Source organism: Tamandua tetradactyla, chromosome 20 (assembly GCF_023851605.1).
Source record: "Tamandua tetradactyla isolate mTamTet1 chromosome 20, mTamTet1.pri, whole genome shotgun sequence".
Taxonomy (NCBI): Eukaryota; Metazoa; Chordata; class Mammalia; order Pilosa; family Myrmecophagidae; genus Tamandua; species Tamandua tetradactyla.
In genome coordinates this window covers 48945671-48959776 of record NC_135346.1, presented here as the reverse complement: position 1 = coordinate 48959776, position 14106 = coordinate 48945671, and the positions used below count along the sequence as shown (strand labels likewise).

At 37.2% G+C, this 14106-nt stretch overlaps 1 protein-coding gene across 4 annotated transcripts in view; it reads right to left on the bottom strand.

Annotated features, from left to right (window-relative positions):
* TENM2 (teneurin transmembrane protein 2) overlaps nucleotides 1-14106 on the bottom strand; it is a 652889-nt gene that overhangs the window by 551500 nt on the left and 87283 nt on the right. The gene's annotated exons all lie outside the window — the stretch shown is intronic.

The following is a 14106-nucleotide window of genomic DNA, read 5'->3' as shown; positions in this document are numbered from 1 at the left end:
AATTAAAGGCAGATGTCACCTTGTGCACCTTTGCTGATGGAGATCACCTGTTTTACATGAATACATCTGATTCTGGCCAGGGGAAAACCACACAAAGCATTTCAAGTAGAGGCATCAGAGGTTACTGAAGGCGGTTATCAGAAGGACCCTGTCCTGTTCTATCTCCCTGCAGGAGAGGAATGAGAATGATATTGGTGATTTTTGATCTGATTGTATTTAGAAGATAATGTCAATGAAAATTGAGTGCTGTTACTAGTGTGAAGTAAATGTCGGGGCAGGCTGAGACATTTAAGAAAGAGTGGAGAGGCCACTTTCCAGGAAAAACCATTCAATTTTATTAACATTAGCGCTATTACATGCCCCATGATTTTTGTGTTTTTCTTTTCTTCCTTTTCAAAAATAATACAAGATAATTGAACGAACCCAGTGACCAAATATCAGAGCCAATTTATACAAGAACAAATCCTGAATGGAACCACAAGGGACATTATTTACTTGCTCAGTTTATATCTCTCTTTTTCATCATGTGGGACTCTCACCACAGCAAATTCAAAGATGTTTTAATGACTCCTGTCTGAGAGGTCGATGATTTATTGGGTACATATCAGTACCCATAAAAAAAAAACTTAAATTAATTTGAAGGTATAAGAGTTAATTTTCTCCAACTCATGTCATATTCTGCCCCCTACCATCTAGTTATTTTGTAATAAATGAAATGGTGTTATACTTAGTCTTTTATGATATTTGTGACCCTGTTGAAAATACTCATTGACTAGCAATAATTATAATATATCAATAAAGCTAATAATCAGAATGTATTCATTCAGTTTTTTACTATATGCTAGGTCTCGTGCTAAGTAACTTACACATATTATCTTAATCATTTTTCACAATAACCCTAGGATAACTCCAGACTATTTCCCATTTCCATGTGAGAAAAGAGAGGTACAGAATAGTAAATGGTTTTGCCAAAGGTCACACAGCTAGGACCCAAGGACAAAGCCAGCATAGGCTGTTTGACTGCAGAGTCCATGTCTTAATCGCTTTACTCTATTCCCATTACTTGCAGAGTCTACTTATACAACAAGATTTATGATACTTAAAATCATATTTTAAAAGGACTTCAGGGTTATTTAGCCCATGTTCTGAGTAGCATAAGATCAATTCCATATAAAGCAGTGCCTGAAGGTTGTAGAAACCAAAAATATAATGAGAGTTCAAGAAGGTTGTAGAGAAATTCTTGAATGATAGATCTTTCCCAGTTAGGGATGCCCCCTTTGAGGACAATATCACAGAGGGTAACTATCATTATGTCACACCAATGTCCCTTGGTGCCACTATTAAAGACAAAATGCCAAGGACTGTGGACTATAAGTCTTATCCCATATGACTTTTTTATGTTCTTATGATTTTTAAAATATATCTAAGTAACCTATTTCTACAATTCATCAAGCTTAACCATGAGGAATAACTGAATCTTGCCGTTACTTATCCAACTAGAGGCAAAGGTGAAATCATTCTTATTGGAAGAAGGCACTACTATTTTTACAGCTTGTTTTCTGGAAGAGAAAACAACCAGACTATGAGAAGATCTGGGTTCTTGTTTCAGCTCTGCCTTCTAAGTGCTGTGCCATGTGACCCTGAACAAGTTAAACTTTGGGCATTACCTTGCTCATTAACAACAATGAGTGAATGGCCCCATACTGTGGCACTTTACCTCAAGGAAAGAGAAAACTGGAAAAAATTTCACCAGGCAGCAAAGCAACAGACCAGGGAATTTTCTTGCCTAAGGCTGAATACTAGATGAGGGAAAAATTAAAACAAGCAAATAAAAACCCTCTGTTCTGAAAAGTTCATACACACAGGTCTGCCCCCTTGCAAATTTTGGATTCAAATTTACTTAGCCAACATATTTCAGGAAACCTAAGACAAGAAACCAACCTAATCTTGAACTGGTAGCTCCTTGTAGAACCTGACAGAAGCTGACACAAATTTCTCTACCAGGATGGAATCAACCCTTCACTTAAGCTTCATAAAATATCCACAAATAAATTCTAGATAACGTAAGCTCACTCTCCCAAATTACAATACAAACCAGGAAACATCTTTCAATGAACAGCATTCAAAAGAAACAGTAGAAAACAACTTTAGATGTTGTAATTATGAAATAGAGAGTACATACAACATATCTGTGTTTAAGTACTTCTAAAAAAGAACTGAAAATTGATCAAAGAGCAAGATGCTAAGGAATGAACACCAGGCATATTCTCAAAATTTCAAGAAATAGAATATTCTAAAGAGAATTTTATAAAATGTAATATTCTAAATATAACTTCAAGAAGTGAAAAAATAAAATATTTGAAATAAAAGAACTCAATGTATATGTTTAGTAGCAGATTAGAACTGGAAGATTTAAGAATTTATGCTTAATGTTGAAGAGAGACAAAGATATTAAAATATGAAAGAAAAAAATGAGACAGAGAGGAAGAAAAAATGAAATATCTTGCATAAATCTACCTAATATTCCAGAAAAAATAAAGAGTGGATAAACTATGGCACAATAACATGGCTAAGAATTTTTCAGAAGTGATGGGAAAAACCCTGAATTTTCATATTAGGAAAATACAGTAAAAAACTAAATATAATAATAAGACATGTACACCGAGCCACAATGAAGGGAAACCATGCAACATCGAAGACAGTGAGACTATCCCAGCATAACCAAAAATTATAAACCCAGATCTCCAAAAAAGGAAAAACAGTTTATTCTCAATAGTTTTCCAAGCAACAACAATTAAAGCCAGAAAAGAGTGACATATACCTTTAAAATACCAAGAGAAAATGTGTCACCTTAGAACTGTGTAACTGCCTAAGCCATTTTCAGTAAGAGTAATAAGCAGTTTTCAAACAAACAAAATCACCAGAGTTTGTTGCTTAATAGATCCTAACTAAAGGAACTCTTAGAGTAGCAGTACGATGACCAGAGATTCTGATTTAATTGGTCTCAGTAGGGGCCAAGGTATTTCTCTATATTTCTATCTCTAATATATATATATATATATATATATATATATATATACATATAAAATTTTAAAATTGTAACTTTTAAAGCCAGATAAGTGATTCTAAGGTACAGCCAGTTTGGAAAACCACTGTTGTAAAACACGGCTTCTCTATCTTTAAAGTGTATGCAAATCACCTGGGGATCTTATCATAAACATAAATTCTGATACAGTAGGTTAAGGGTGGGACCCAGAATCTGCATTTCTAACCAGTCCCCAGGTGAGGATGAAGATATTCCTGGTCCATGGAGTTGCAGTGTCCTAAAGGAATACTTCAGGAAGATGAAAATTTATCTCAGGGGAAAGTCTGAGATTTAAGAAGCAATCACGAACAAACAGTGCTTTTTAAATGTGGGCAACTCTAAACCAATATTAAAGGATATAAAATGATAATATTTAAATTGTAGGGAGAAATGAGCAGACACAAAATTCCATACAGACACAATGAATAAGATGGGAGGGGATGATCAGTTAAACTGTTGTAATATCTTCATCTTATTCATGTGTGACATAGGGATATTTAGTAAAATGAATGACTTGGTCTAGATCAAGAATTTTAAAATTGTGTTTAATGGACATATTGGTCTCAGACATTCCCAAAGATCTGGTGACTATAAAATTTACCAAGCAAACCAGGACAATTTCAGGAGTAACAGGGATGCTATTAATAATTATGCTGGACAACAGACAAAAACCAGGATCATCTCAGACAGAGCAGGACAGATGGTCGGTTTCCCTTTCGAGCTGAGTGTGCGGCTGAGCGGTCAGATCTTGGGACCCCCTCCCACCGTGATCTAATGATTCAATCTGAGAAACTCCACGTTTCGTTTACTTCACCCCTCATGGTTCTATGTAAATCTTCACTCAAAAAACAAAAACACAAATATAATGGGCACCTATTGAGTTTTCTTGCCTGGCAACAATTCCCCCTTCTCTGAGTAGCTACCCCTCAATTTCCCTTAGGGAAAGCCACACCTTCCCCACTCTCATTTGCTATCAGTTTATGCCAATACCAGGAATGGAATCATCTGGCAACCTGGCAAATCAGGTAATTCTATTCCCTTGATCGCAGTGATTTGTGGCAGAACAGGTATGAGTTGCGACAGTCTGCGCAGAGTCAAGGCTGAGAATCGTTGACAAGGAGAGTTCTCTTTCTCTTGGAATTTCTACGTGTGAGGATTATGTAAGCCTGCGGCTGCTGGGAACCAAGGGGAGGGTCTGCCTGAGATCCCTGCCAAACCAGAGGGAGAAGGAGCAGCACAGGCAAGGTCCCAACAACATGATTTGTGCCACTCAATCTAGTCCAGCCCGAAGCAAACTATATCCCTGCACTGTGAGGTGAAGTGACACAATCGGTACCTGCCAAATTTTTTTGGTATTAATTAATTAATTATTATTATTGTCACCATTGCTTTTATTAAGTCGCTTTGAACTGCGTTTCTCGACTAGCAGCTGAACAGCCTAATTAATAAAACGTATAATTTATGGAAACCACTGGATCAAGTTAACTTGGCTACTTCTTGCAGCTGTACTGACATCACGTGAGTGGTACCAGCTGCATGTGCAGAAATGATCATCAGAATTGCTTTTTTTTCCGGGCCCCACTATTCAAATCTATGGCTTCAAGTTGCTATGAACTTTTTAAATGCTTACTACTTCTCCTAAAATTACTTTTTCTAACCCAACTCACCATACAATTGGAAAAATGGGCCAGGTTAGAGCAAATCTAAATTCACATTCTAAGAAAGGAAGCTTAGAAAATGTGGTTTATGATCTGATTTTCAAAACATTGAAGGGACTGCTTTAGATAATAGAAAGTCAGCTAAAGGAAGAGGCTAGAATAAATGCTTTTGAGTTTCCTTGCTTCTCCGTTCCTAAAATTCCTAACCATGAGTTATTTACATTCATCATTGCCAGGATTTCATGGAGAGTCACATAAATAAGGAACAAGGCTCAGTTCAAGGTGCCCTAATGACATGGAAGGCATGATATCTTTTATTTTGTATTTCTTCTGAACGCTTGATTTCAGATTCCAAAACTGTCTCTATTTGATATACCATGACACTCTGATTTTTATAAAATGTGTTTACATTAGCAGCTAAGTTTTCATATATGTTGAAAATAGAATAAAGACATACTATTGAATTGATGTGTCTCCAGCATCCAACAGAACCTAATACAGAGAAGCTCTTCAAATCTTTACTGGCTGGATATAAATGATTATATATAAAGACAGGAAAATCCAGTAGTTACTCCTTAGATCAGAGTTTCATGACATGCGTTCACAGGAATACAAGTTCCAAGGCCAAGTGTTAGATTAAAAAATAATAAGTAGAAAAAAGAAACAAGTCTCCTGATTAAAAAAATTCGGGAAAAACAAAGCTAAACACATATCTTTCCTGCAGGATGGGATATGCCCATATGCTAGTAAATATCCAAGAAATAAGATAAGGGAAACAGCAGTTCTTAGACTTAAAGCTCCTAACTTGACAACTAAATTTAATTTTTGTGAAACATCTCTTATGAAAAGTCTCCTTCTTTGGCAGACCATTACTGTCAATGTCGAGAAGAGGGCTTGAATAATGCTATTTCCTTTGAGAAAAGCATTGTAAAACATAGCAAAGTTGGGGGCATTTTTGTTATGAGTTCATATACGTTATATAATTAACTGTTGTCATTGGACTGTTGATTTCATTTCAGGTATATAGAAATAAGAGTGCGGTGTTGAAAATAATGGTTTAAATAAGTTCCGAGCATTGATCTGCGACTTACTAATTCGGAAGAAAGAAGGTGGCATTTTCTCATTCTTCTGGGTCTTGCTACAGTGAACACATCATATGGGGAGGCAGATGCATTTCTTGCACAGGTAGAGAAACCCAACAACCACTTAGCAGAATGTACAATTGAACTCTACAAAAGATGCTTTCCTTGGATGCCAGCAAAACAGAGAGCTTAGAGGAGCAGAGAGAATTGTCCTGTATGTAGAACTGTTCTGCATAAATTTATCAAAGGGATCAGGCTGCGGATGTACTGATTATTTGAAACAGGAAATGTGAATATCCAGCACTGTTTAAAAAGAATGCCTGAAATAAAAAGGGATGATGTTTCAAAACCCAAATTCAGTTCTCCATTTTTTACTTATCAATAAAATGTAGATAACTGTGTGAAAGAGAGTACTGAGTATTTCATTTGCTCTTTGTGCTCAACCATATTTTGGGTCATTCCTTATTGATTTGTGATTTTATTAAAGCCCTAGGGATATGTTTTCCTGCATATTTGTGGGTGACGATTGAATGTATATCTGTTGTTTTGTTAAGAACATGTGGATTGCTCCCTCGCAAAGCTTCATCCTCTTTTAAAGCAATACTTATAATAGGAGTTCAATAGAACAACAAATAAGCATCATTTGTTTTCCTCTTTATCTTATCGTGGTTCCACAGGAATTTAAATGCAAATGTGAAATAGAATGAACACCAACAAATGCATCAACTGCTCCTGCAAGATAATCATTGCAATCTATAAAGCATAACAGGTTCTCTAGCGCTTTCTGCTTACTGTCACAGTATTTTGAGGTTGGAAATACATTCTGTGGGTGTTATTTTGCAACCAAATTTGAATAGGAACACTCTGAGGAATCATTCCAGTGTTTATGTGAAAAGAGTGTAATGTTTGCCTGTGCATGTATGGAACAGCTTTATTCCTTATTTAACTTATTTTCACAAAACAATTAAGGGAAATATATTTTTAGCATCAATAATTAAAACTAGGGAACTGAAAGGGAGGGCTATCTACTCAGCCTTATCTAAACAGAGCTTTCTTCTCCTGTTACTAACAAAATGCACTTCTTAAAATCTTCCGGCGCAGTCCGTTCCCAGTTGTTGACCAGTTCTCTTCCCCAAACCCACTTGCCCTTAAGTTAAAACAGAAATTTCCAATACTAATCTTTCTACCCTGAGAACTTAGATTATGTGCTACCTGAGGTCAGTCAGTTGCCATTTTTGAGTACTTGAAAAACGGTCCAAAAGTAATGGAATGGGTTCTAAACCAGTAATTCTCAATGCTAGCGTGCATAAGACTCTCTTAGATTTCAAACCCACAGATTTAGCTTTAGTGTATCTGGAGGAGGGCACAGGAATACGCATTTTTATCACCCCACGTGATATGGATGCATTTGGTTACATGTCCTAGTGGATGAGAAATAAGCAAACTAAGGTCAATGGGGGCATACCCAGCCAAATGCCTGTTGTCTTTTTTTTAATAAATGAAGTTTTATTGGAATACAGCAACATCTATTTGTTTAAGTATCTGTAAGTATTTGCATTCTGCTTGAACTTTAAGTAGTCATGTCAGAAACTGAAAAGTCTGCAAGCCTAAAATATTTACTGTCTTGCCCTCTACAGAAATCATTTGCCAACTTCTGCTCCAAATGAGACTGTTTTAGTTTTGTGGGCTTTTTATTTGCTCAAGCAAATAACATGCAATGCGTTGGCTTAACTAAACAATGGGAATTTATTAGCTCATGGTTTTGAGGCTAGAAAAAGTTCAAACCAAGATGCCATTAAAGTGATTCTTTCTTTGCACGGACTGGCATCGTGGGGCTGGCTGAGGGTGGTGCTTGCTCCTGGGATCCTCATGGAAAAAACTCACGGCGGCCTCTTCTGGCCTGTCTCTTCTCTTCCAGATTTCATTGATGAGCTCTTGCTTCCTGTGGCTTTTTCTCTATCTGCCTGAATTTTCTTCTGCTTATAAAGGATTTCAATAATAGGATTAAAACCCATCTTGATTGTATTGGGCCACACCTTAACTTAAGTAACATCTTGAAGAGGTCTGATTTACATTAGGTCCACACCACAAGAATTGATTACGTTTAAGAATATGTTTTCATAGGGCACAAAACTTCAAGCCAGCACAGATACTGGATTAAGTCAAAGGCTTCAGATTACTTCTCCCCTTTACATCCTTGCTTACTGTGTTCCAAGCATACCAGCTTTCTTTCTGGTCCTCAAGTATCCTGCATCTGTTCCTACTGTAGGGTGTCTGCATTTTATACTTTCCTCTGTCTAGAAAACCATTTTCCCAGTGCTTAACATAACTGATTCCTTTCCAACACTCTTGCCTCAAGCCAAAAGCACCTTCTCTTTGATCACCCCAATTCAAAGTATCCATTTCTTCTCACCTCAGTCCCATAGTCACTAAGTCAGCAATGGACCAAAACAACAACAGAAAAAAAGAAAAACAAAATCCAGATTTCCAAAGTCCTTTCTTACATGTCCCTTCTTTATCCCTTATGACTTTTCTGATACTCTTGCCGTCACAGATTATTCACAACTTTGCAAAAAGATCAAGTACAACTTTGCAAAAAGATCAAGTACTCTCAGACATTTATTTATTTTTTTAAATAATGTATACTTATGGGATGTTTACTATGTACTCTGGAAACATGTTAAGTGCTTGGCATACACTGGAGACCAAGAGAGATTTAGTACTTTCCCTTAAGTAGCTTACAGTCTGATATAGGAAAGACTCCTCAAATAACTAAAAATATAAAGTCTCCAAAAAAGACATGAAAATTGCTATAACGTTAAATCAGAAATGCTCTAAGAATATAACAGGAGAGTCCTGATTTGTTTGGATTAAGAATTTCAAGATGGGATAGCAGAGCTATTAAACCAAGCGTGTGACCCTTCTGAAGGCAGGCACCTGTGCAACTGTGCAGGTCACGCACCCATGAAGCTGGTCCTGACCCTACTATTTATAAGTGGCTCTGTGGAGGGGCATGGACGCAGCTACCTTGGAAACAGCTCTGAATAACAGAAAAGGCCTGAATTAGGCAGCTCCAGGAAGCTGAACTCTAGCCATTTGACCAAACCTTTGATTCCTCATACTTTGCTTCTGTGGTCCTCTGGGGAGAAGGGATTGCAGTTTCATTGGAGATTCCTTGATTTCGTGAGTAAGAACAGATTTGTGATTGCAGAAAAGCATTCATCAGTTCTAGGCTCCGAAGGCCTAATAAACACAGGTGAAAAGTCTTCTGTACATTCCAGCCAGATCATCTGAGTTCTACATTGGTGAGTGGAGTCAATATTTAAAGTAGTAATAAAGTATCTCTGTGCCTGACCAGTCTTCATTGTGCACACAGGTTTCCAAGGATCATCCAGGGGATAAAGGGCTGGTTGGGGACAGGATCTGGCATTTACAACCTGTGTCTTGGACACCTACATGTCTTCAGTACCACTATGATCAGTCCAATTCATTTGCTAATAGACGGTCCCTTACGTCTTGATTAGCCCAACGGTTGGATTAAAATACAGCAAGACCAAATCTCTTTTTTCTAACAAATTCACCAACTCTACAAACACAGCTTCATGCTTCTGAAATGTGAACAAATGTGATGTGACTGCTACAGCAAAGCATCACGATGAAGTGAATTTGTTCATGTCCAACAAAAGATAGCAAATGGTTCCGAATATGTATAATGTAGCACAGTAAAGGCTTTCAGATTTTAACTGCAAAAATGTAATGGCCATCTACTGTTTGCGTATAGTATCAATAAGACTTTCAAATAAGGCACCTTGATTTCTCTAGTTCAAGAGTGGACATATGATCACGAACAAGTGAATTGGACCCACAGTCCTGGGGCTTAATCTTAGTAGAATAATACAAAGACAAAAACTGAGTGAAATGATGTAAGGAAAACATTTTTGGTTTGAATTCTTTTTTTTTACCTGCCTTGAAATGACTATACATTTATTTTCTTGTACCCAGTTCTCTGGAGCTGTCTTTTTTCCTAATCAGTTACAGCACTTTTCTTTTAATTCCATTCATTTGTTGGGTTTTGTTATTTCTTTTTAAAACATTTTTATTTTAATTCAGAGTCAATTTCTGTTGTTTGCAACCAATCAAGTTGCACTGATATAAACAAGAAACCTAAAGTGGCTATTAATTTCCCCTAATTTTAAATAACTAATAAAATTTTGAATAAAATACATTTATAATGTTTACAGCCTATTGTGCTTATTGTGTAGGTTTCATAGCCTTAATTGTTCCTCTAACTTATTTGCTTTTAACAATTTTATTAATAATAGGTGCCAACTTGGAAGCAACTTCACCACTGAGAATTCTAGTGCAAAAGTTTCACATCTGTGCTGACAAGATGGCTTGCTACATTGACCTAGATAACGAACTGTATAATTCAGGCTCCATGACAGACACTGAACTATGAAAATATAAGTAAATGAGTGCATATTGAGTTCTTTACATCCTCCTGTTCCGTATTAGTTCTCAGTTCATTGGCTGGCAGAGTTTTTACTTTGGGAAATGTGATTTAGAGGTTTATAGAGTCATGCCATCAAGAATGTTTCCCTATAATCATTGTTTATTGATGGCTGGCTTCAAGCTGAAAAGTCAAAGGTGAAAACAAGTGAACGGGGTATGTCAGATGAGTGTAATGTCAAAGAAAAATGCAATCCTGGATAATTCCCACCTCCATAAAAAACATGCAATGGTTTAAATTTACCAAAAACTTACTGAGTATTTACTGTGCTAGTAAGATTCAAATTAGGGTTAGGAACCAAGGAAGCAAGATTTAAGGAGGACTTCATTCTCCATAGGTGGAGTTGGCACCTGAGAGTGAGCGTCTTCTTAAATATTGCACCTTAGGCACGTCACTTGCCTCATCTTAGTCCATGCTTTCTTTGCTAGGCCTACCGAGAGTTCTAGAGATGAAAAGTCATCTATCCTCAGACAGCTTCAGATCTCTTAGAGTAAAGGCCAGTGTGGTGAATTGAACTGTGTGCCCCAAGTTGAACACATTCTTAGTCTTTTAATTCTGTTCATTTGTTGGGTTCTGTCTGCATTCTGGTGGGTGTGAACCCATTGTAAGTAATATCTCTTCCAACTGAATCAGGCCAATCTTTAATCTGGATTACTAGTGACCTTTATAAGCAGAATGAAAGTCAGAAGGAGAGAGGAGCCACGGGAGCAGCCAGAAGCTGGAAGTCAGCAGAACCCAGAAGAGAATGGAGAAGATGGCCCCATGTGCATTGCCACGTGATGGAAAAGTGAAGGAACCGCAAAGATTGCCAGCCAACCAGAAGATACAGATCCTGGGGAGGAAAGCCTTTTAACCTCTGAAAACATGAGCCAATAAATCCCTATTGTAAAGCCTTCCCATCACACGGTATTTGTTTTAGCAGAGAGGAGACTAAAACAAGTTCACAAAGAACTCTAAAGCAAGGCTGAATAGCATACGTAACATAGCTAGGATGCAAAATTGACAGTGGAGAGAAGCTGTATTGAATTGGGAGTATCGGTAAAGATTTAAAGACAGCAGTAGCATTTGAAACTGGCTGGCTCCATTTGTTTTCTCTTTCAGAAAACACAATTCAAACTGGCTTAATCGAAAAGGAAAATCATTGGTTTATGTAACTAAATATTCCAGCAGTGTTTTGTGACTTCAGAAATTGGTGTCTTTTTCTCTATCTACATCTGGTTTGATTCCATTATCCAACAAAGATAGCTGTGGCAACTCTAAACCTTCCACCCTCTCAGATTCAGGTCCATCAAAAAAGAATAAGTTTCTCTTCCCAGAGGCTTCTTTAAAACCCCTCCAATTAGCTGTTTGCCTAACTTAAGTCACATGCTTTTGTAAACCCAGTCCCTATGGCTAAAGAAATGGAGTGTGTTGTCTGGCTTAGGACAAGATCACATGTTCTCCCCCCTAAACCGGGTTGAATCCCTCTCCAAACTACTTTTGTTGAGGGTTTAGAATGCATGGATCCAGGAGAAGTAAATTCTAGGGACACACAACCTAAGGTTCAACAAATATGCCTTTAAATTTCAATAAGATATGGACTATTAGAGGGAAGGACATCCTGGGAAGAGGGAGCATAAGGAAAGAAAAATAGAATTGTCTAGGAAATATTTAGAATCATTAAGTTATCTGATTTAGGTCAAATGTGAGAGGTATTCAAATGTATCCTTGTCATTCCATTTTTCACCATACTCTCTGTTTCTATTTTCCCACTTACATTTATGTGTGTGTATGTGTGTTCTGACCTTTCTCTTCCATTAGACAGAAAGTTTCATGTTTGCATAATTCAATGTTATATATCTAGGACCTTGCATCTTTTTGGCTCTAGCTCAGCAGTTACTGAAAAATGAATGAATGAATAGAATAATGAATGAAAAGCAGGAAACTAGCCTAAAATGCAGTGGGGGTCATATTTTACAGGACTTTGAAAGCTGAGCTAAAGAGTTTAGACTTTATTACCTAGCTAATAATTGTTTGGGAGCACAGACCTCAAGTGATCATATCTGTACTTTCAGCAAATTAATCTCACAGCTTCGTACCTGGGAGTGAAAGGGAAACAAACGAAAGAGAAGTTGGATGACCTGTTGAGAGGTTATTTCACTATTTCAGGTACTGAGAATAATGATTTGAATGACAATAATGGTAGCAGGAATGTAAAGGGTAGTACAAATTAAAGTATAAATAGAAAAAATGGCAAGCAATTAAGAGAGGGGCTAGAGAGGAGTCAAAATAATTGAGATTCTGATTCTGGTTACCTGTAGCACCTGGGATGCCACTGACACTAGTTAGAAGCCATAGTTGTTCAGTGGTTTGGGAGAGGGTATGATGAATTCCAATTTGGACATGCTGACCAAGAATTCAAGGGGGACATGAACTGCTAGCTGTTACAAATCCAAGTGTGGAACTGAGCACAAATCTGGGGCTAGAGATGCCTCCTCCTGAAGGAGAGAAAGGAGGCTGAAGTTATGGAGGAGAATAAAAGTGCTAAGGAGAAAGACAAAGAAAGGAAGGGGTTACAGTTAAAATTTACTGTTAAATACAATGAAGAGTTTGAATTTTATTCTAAATATAGACCATTGAGGGGTTTAAAACAAAGGAATGATGTGAATTGATTTACATTTTCAAAAGATGACTCTGGATCCAATACAGAGAATGGATTTAAAATTCACACAATTGCCATTCAGTCATGTGGCCTCTTTCTAAGGTGATTATCTGTGGTCTCTTTAGAGTTATAGGTTGTAGCTGTTATACCGGGAACTCTTAGAGTAGAGATTACAAATTTGGTAGCTATGGGGACCACAGAAAGTGTCTTAAGTGGTAATGGGTGATACAGGCCAGGCATAAGAATTTTTCCTCCCAAGTCTCACTATCAGTTACCTTTTACCATTGTACAGGCACTTGGCTCTCTTACTTTCTTGCTGTTCCTGATATGTGAGTGTGAAACTTCAAAAGAGGATATTGATGCTCAAAGGAAATTAGTGCAAGGGGTGGGTGGGTTTTCTTTGGAGGCTGCTGAGAATATCCTTTTTTTGAGCTACATTTTGAATAAGGGTTTTTACACTGATTCCCTACAAAATGAGAAGGACCATCTGTCAATGCACGTTCCTTACAACATACTATTTTATACCCATACTAATAAGTAAAAGCCCAAGCTAGGTGCAAAAATAATGACACCAGGATTTAGTTTTTACTTCCGTCTTTAGATTTTCATATGGGAATGAAGCAAAAAGTTCATTTTTAGTTTTTCTTACACTGGCTTGCCTTCATGGATCAGAGAGGGAGTGAACCACAGACTGTCAATCTCTTCACCTGTGGAGTCATCACAGCAAGTCACAGGGAACCCACGTGACAGATTCTTACAGTCTATACCTGATGGAGTTTTATTTGCATATTCACAGTAAAAATGTTGGCCTTCTAATCTCTGATGTCATTTCTGCATCTCAAGTGTCAATTCAATATGACTTTGCCTCCCAATATCATCTGTTTTTACTTTCCTCAGTTGTTGGTACTCTCATCATGTTGCAAAGGAAATGGCTTCATTTTCCTTGGGCAGCTGTTGCAAATAAAATCAACTGTATTGTAATGAGTCTTGAAGCCTTAGCCCTCCTCTAACAACCTTTCAAAGGTAGACTAGCATTAAAGATGTATTACTGGGATCTCATAAAAGTTAAATATATTTCCTAGGAACTGAATTAGGGGCAAAGCCAAAAAAAGAATTATTACCTCTACTTT